Source organism: Perissodus microlepis, chromosome 8 (assembly GCF_051167445.1).
Source record: "Perissodus microlepis isolate ML-2025 ecotype Zambia chromosome 8, ASM5116744v1, whole genome shotgun sequence".
In the NCBI taxonomy this organism is placed as follows: domain Eukaryota; kingdom Metazoa; phylum Chordata; class Actinopteri; order Cichliformes; family Cichlidae; genus Perissodus; species Perissodus microlepis.
The window spans coordinates 646,501-652,500 of record NC_140468.1 but is presented as its reverse complement, the minus strand read 5'-3'; the positions used below and the strand labels follow the sequence as shown (position 1 = coordinate 652,500).

Below are 6,000 nucleotides of genomic sequence, written 5' to 3'. Positions count from 1 at the left end.
TAAATGTGGGCAAACTGGTGGACTCGCTCACGTCGAGAAACATGTAAAAAATAGGAGGTTGTTTATATGCTACTAATGGGACATTTAAGCCTGTTGCTACGTGGTTGCTAGGCAACTGAAGGACACGCTACCTGATATAGATGCGAACCTTCAGAGGCCTAAGATGTACCTGTGTACCAGATTTGGTTGCTGAAGGCCTGATGGTGTGGGAGGAGTTTACAGACAAAGAGATGACCTACGTGGGTCTGCTGCACTGATTCTAGCGCCCCCTATGGGTGTGAACACACAAACAAGGACCCAGTGTGAGGAGCTGAGAGCTGTGGATACCAAGCAAGGTTCAAGTGGGACAGAATGATCCAGAATGGGATTCTGAGACAGTTTAGTTAATGAGCAGTTTAATGCAGAGTCAGTGCTGCAGTCAGACTGTCAGTAACAGGAAACACCCTCAACACTTCCCCTCCTCCTCATCTCTGTGCTGCGTTCATGGTGCACATGTCTGTGACTCTACAGAGGGGGGAGCGATGTCTGAGAGCTCAGCACCAATTTTAACCTGCAATGGTAATGCCACATTTTTTAAATTTAAAGATCTCAAAAAACAAGCTGAAGTTTAATATTGTTGTTAAAAGGTTGGATGAAAGTATTAGGCTGCGTTCACTCTGCAGGTCTTGATGCTCAATTCAGATTTTTTGATCAAATCTGATTTTTTGTCTGCTCGTTCACACTACAAATAAAATGCGACAGCAAACGCGCTCTAGTGTGAACGCTCAGAGCGGCCGCATGCGCAAAAGAAGACGTCACACACAACGCGCTCTGTTTAGACCCAGAGCAAACAGTGTTGTTTGACTGATGGCCTTAATATAAAGACTTGTTTCCGACCTTACGTTTCCCAATTTTCCTTTAAGTTGTGAAGTTATTTTGTTATTTACATTTGGCCTAATAATGATCCTTATTGCTGTTGTTTCTCCAACATTGTTCCCAGCAGTTTCACTGGATGGACAGGAAGCGTTCGCGATGTCTTCTCCGGCGCTGATAATCGGCGTCTGTCTTGTGTCGGTGACGTAAAAGACGGATTTAATGCGACATGACCATCAAACAGCAGTCGCTTTCTAAAACATCAGATATGTATCGGATTCAGTAGCACATACGAAAGTGACCCAGGTCAGATTTGAAGATATCAGATTTGTGCCGTTCACACTGTCAGACCATGATCGGATAGATGGGTCGCACAGGGTCAGAAAAGACAGATTTGATGCTTTCGCCTGCAGCGTGAACGCAGCCTTAGTCAGTGTTGTCGAGGTTCGAAGAACAGAAGGACTCGCAAATAAGCAAGAATAAACTAAAACCACACTTTACTTAGTGGGAAACCAGAGCTCATGAATATCATCCAAAATATTCAAGCAGGCACATAAAACAAACACTGATTAACAGACACTGTGACACGGACTCAAGTGAAACTAAGGATGTATAAAGAAGATGTGGGGAACAGACAACTGAAGGACCTAAAACTGAACAGGACAAAAGACAGACAGCAGGCAGAGAACAGAGGGAACTAAATGTGTAAAGGAAGCACAGAGACCAACGTAAAGCACCAGTTCAGTTCAGTGTAATGACTTTAATCCAGTGTTGTTTAAAGAGCTTTTACTGTAAGACACACAGAAGTCATAGAGACCTCAAACACGCAGAGCTGGTTCACAGCAGTGTGGTGAGGTCTGCAGCGATGCATCCATTTAAACTCACTGCCTTCCTACTGCAGCTTCACAGCGTGGAGGTGCTGGAAACCAGCCATCACAGCTCAGCTAACAGCTTGTCAAATCCACAAAGGTCAGCTGATCACAGCTTCAGAGAAAGTCTACGACAGCTCGTAATACAAATTATGACTCATTTCTAAGAGGGGCTTTCCCCCACGCTTAAAGCCCACTGCGACGCAGGAGAACCTGGCAGAGGACCGCCCTGTCCTCTGACCTGAGATCAGTCTCAGTGCTCCATGGTGAAGGACGTCTCCAGGACAGACTCACATCCTGTGTGAGTGCTTTTACCTTCACGTTAGGAAAGAGGCGGCAGCCTGAGGAATAAAAGCTTTGATATCTATCACACTGGTCCATGCTGTGAGTTTAATTAAAAGAGGAAATAAATAGAGAACATGAGCTCTGTCACACCTGAGGTCATACATACAGCAAACATAACTGTTAATCATGCAGTTGTTCCAAACTTCAGATTTAATTTGCATCCTTTTAAAAGAGGCTCTGAGGTGGGAACATCTCATTTAGTCCACCACCTGCTGCCTCCACTCCTCTCTTCTTCTGCCTCTTCCTCAGCTCCTTCATTTGCATCTCTTGTGGGTGGGGCCAAGACACGAGTAACGAACGGCAGGATGTTCACTTTGAGAAATGACAACAGGAGGAGGAACACCGCTGAGTTACAGACAATCTCAACAGAGAGAAAAATGCAAAGACAGGAAGTAGCAGCAGCTGAAACATGTGTCTAATGTCCAATTTGTTCTCTAATGTGTGCTTTTCTATTGTTTTTGTATACATTCATCTGGTTTGTATGTATTTCAGCTGTTTGTTCAACAGTTCTGTTGTACATGTACAATGACAATAAAGGCTATTCTATTCTATTCTATTCTATTCTGATAAAACAGGAAATGGTTAAAGCAGAGATATGGGATGAGAAAGGTCAGGGAAAGGGAGGCGAAAACTACAAAACTGAAAAGAACCAAAAGTAACTGAACCTCCGAACCATAACAGCAGGTTATAGACGGCACCGGTGGGACTGTTGGCTTGTAATTGATGTGCTCTTCAGTTCCAGCTGCTTTCCTTGTGTTCCTCTCAGGTATCTGGTAAGACTTCCTGGTTTTAGGTTTTTATTTTTCTCCCTCAGGAGAGGAGCACCTGCTGGTTCAGCCATCAGAAACATCTTTGTAAAGAAACTTCTGGTAAATATTTCAGATTTACACTGATGGATGTCAGTGGTGTTCTGTCAAGGGAAGCCAGGCAAGCAATGCCTGTCTGTGAAATCTACCAGTCACGGCTGTTTGCATCCATCTTTCACATAACTGCCATCTTGTGGCCACAGCTGGTCCTTGTCTCTGGAAGCAGAATTAACTCCACCTCTGGCTGGGCCTTGGGGCCTTGGGTCCTGGTTATTGTGTCGCCAGGGTTGTGGGTGGGCGGGTGGGTGCATGGGGGCTCAGCCCTGGTGCGGGGGACCTCTAGTGCATTGGCCCAACTGGAGGGCTCTCTAACTGGTGGGGAGGCTGTTACATCTTTGCAGGAGGTCTCCTCTCTCCAGGAGCTCACTCTGCAGGTGGGGGAGATATAGGAGAGGTGGAGAATGAACTCAACCCGGGTGTCTATTGTCTTGTGTAGTCTGGGAGAAGATTGGATGATGGGGTGGGTGCAGTTTTTTATCTGCGGTGGGGTCGGGTGGCCACTTGCCCCTCCCTTTCTTCCCTCCCCATCCTCAGCTGCCTCCCTCTTCCCGCTCCACCACACCCACCAACACATGCAGGGCTTGGGGTGCAGGTGTGTCACCTGCAGGGGAGGCACCCCCCCCCCTCTGTCCCCTTCTGGCCGCCTGTGCTTCAATTTTATTCCGCGACCAAGACGACCACATTACTCACACTCTCATAACACATACATATAGGGCCTTGGGGGTGGGCACGTCATACAGCGTCCAGAGGACGGTCTGTGTATTCAAACCCACCTCTGGCGCTGGTGCCCAGCCCTCAATTTTAAATGCATTTAGACACTGAGGGTTTTCGGGAGGAGCCGTGCTGCTCTCTGGCAGGAAGCACCACGCCCTCCTGTGTTTTAAATACACTTCAGAACAGCACGCAGCAACACTACATATGAGCGGGCGGAGGGAGGTTTGGGGTCTTCACTCACCCCCGTTCTGTTAACCGTCGGGGCTGGGGGGCTGGGAGGAGGTGCTGGCTGTCAGACTGGGGTCTGGGATGCGGGGCCTCCCTGCTACTGCAGATAAGGAGGTGGTCCGCTTGCCTCCACCCCAGAGAGAAGGGTTACATCTCCTGGGTCTAGGTGCGGCTTGCCCCTCTGGGGGCGGGGGTACCTGGACCTGGGATATAGAGTATGTTTGGGGAGTGCGACTGTCTGTGCAGTGTCTATTTGTGTCTGTCTACACGTTGGGCGAGTGCCGAGTATTTGGTTGTGTATATGGGGGTGGGAATGCACGTCTGTGTCCGCGTGCGCCTGTTCGTCTGTGTCTATATGTCAGGTTGGGTCTTAGACTCAACCTCTCTGGGTACATCTCAGGCCCTCTAAAGTACGGAGGCCTATCTCCCCTCACCACACTCCCTGCCGGTGGCTGATGCCCTCAGACGCTGGTGTGTTGGTGGTTCTTGTCGTCTGGGGCTGGGCGCTCATGTGTGTACCGGCTCACTCCTGGTGGCCGATTGGCGGGGCCTGGCGCCTGTGGCCCGGCTGGGCCCCTTCCGGGGGGTGGGGGGCCCTCAGGCCTCTGGCCTCTGGGCCTGAGGCTCGGTCCTCTCTGGCACAGCTGGCTGCCGGCAGAGCCCGCGGGCACGTCACTGCAACCCCCTCTGGCCTCTGCTCCGTGGCTGCTGGGTGACCTCTCGTTTGGGGCTCTACTCAGCTCTTCCCAGGAGGGTGGCACGGTTGCCCCCCTTTTGGTGGTCCTCCTCGGGTCCTTGTACTCTGGGGCCTCTGGTTGTCTGGGGCCTGGATTTCCTCCATACCTGCTTCATGCCCTGGGGGACGGGGCTATGGCTCCCCACACTCCCTAGCAGATCGTTACATGGAGAAACCTTTGGAATACAAGCATGCTGATCCACACAGGTGTGCACACAGGTGTACACACGGGTGTTCACAGACGCGGACTACACCTTTCTTGGCTGCTGCCTCAAAGCACATTGTGCGCTGTCGATCTTGCGTGCTGCACAATAACATTTAATATTTAGTATCTATTGTTATCTACTGTTATCTACTGTTAGCTAGTTTATTGTGATGGTGCTGTATTTATTATGTTGCTCTTGTTTGTTTTCTCTTCGTTTTCTTCTTCTCTCAACAGGTGATCCAGGTGTTTTGTTTGTTTTTCTTTTTTGTTTGTTTGTTTGCGTTTCTTTTTTTGCTCTCCCCTCTGGTTTTCTTTCTTTCTTCCCCCCTTTCTCACCGTCTCTTCTCCCCTCTGGTTTTCTTTCTCTCCCTCTCTTTCTTTCATTCTGTCTCCCTGTCCTATCCCCCAGTCATGTCTGTCCCATTTGTAACAACTGAAAACAAAATAAAATAAATACATAATTATAATAAAGGTCAATCAAATGGACCAACATGGCAAGGCCATGATGATCCACTTGGTAAAGTAAATCCACTTGGCCTTTCTTGGCCTTTCTTGGCCTTTCTTGGCCTTCAGACAACAATTCTGATGCTAAAGATCCAAACGGGACAGACAAAAAAGAAAAAAAATAATTAACTCCACCTGATTATGGAGCCGCTGAAGTCCGTGTGGGGTTCATGTCATCGTGGGTGTGTCTGTGTCCTGTTAATCGGACAACACTAAGCTTGTCAAGCATCGTGTTTGCACATGTGCATTTTTGATGAACCTCTGGACTTTGAGGGGAGGCTGATGGAAGATTAGCGTGTAGCCAATCTGTCGCTAAGCTCTGCTTTCACTGCTCTGACATCAGTACGATCTGCACTTTGTGTGGAAACACAGCCAGCGTTAGCAGGTAAACAATCACTGTCATTTATCATGTGAACCACCTCAGCCAAACAATGAGCTAATTCATTTAGCACCTTAGTACTGAAAGCTTTTGGGGGTTTTATGGGGGGGTTACTTTCATACGACCATCGTGTGAGAAAAACATGAAAATGAGAAAAAACAGGTAATTTTTCTTTTGGGATAACTTTGTACTCACAGACGTGACTGAGCAGCCAGCCTGTGACCTCATTTAGTCACCTTTACAGTAGAAGGACATTAACAAACCTTATGTGAAAACGACTGTTTGGTCCTGTTCAAAATCAG

At 48.3% G+C, this 6,000-nt stretch overlaps 1 protein-coding gene across 2 annotated transcripts in view; it reads right to left on the bottom strand.

Annotated features, from left to right (window-relative positions):
* Positions 1 to 6,000, bottom strand: part of prkg1b (protein kinase cGMP-dependent 1b) — a 70,537-nt gene that overhangs the window by 16,880 nt on the left and 47,657 nt on the right. The gene's annotated exons all lie outside the window — the stretch shown is intronic.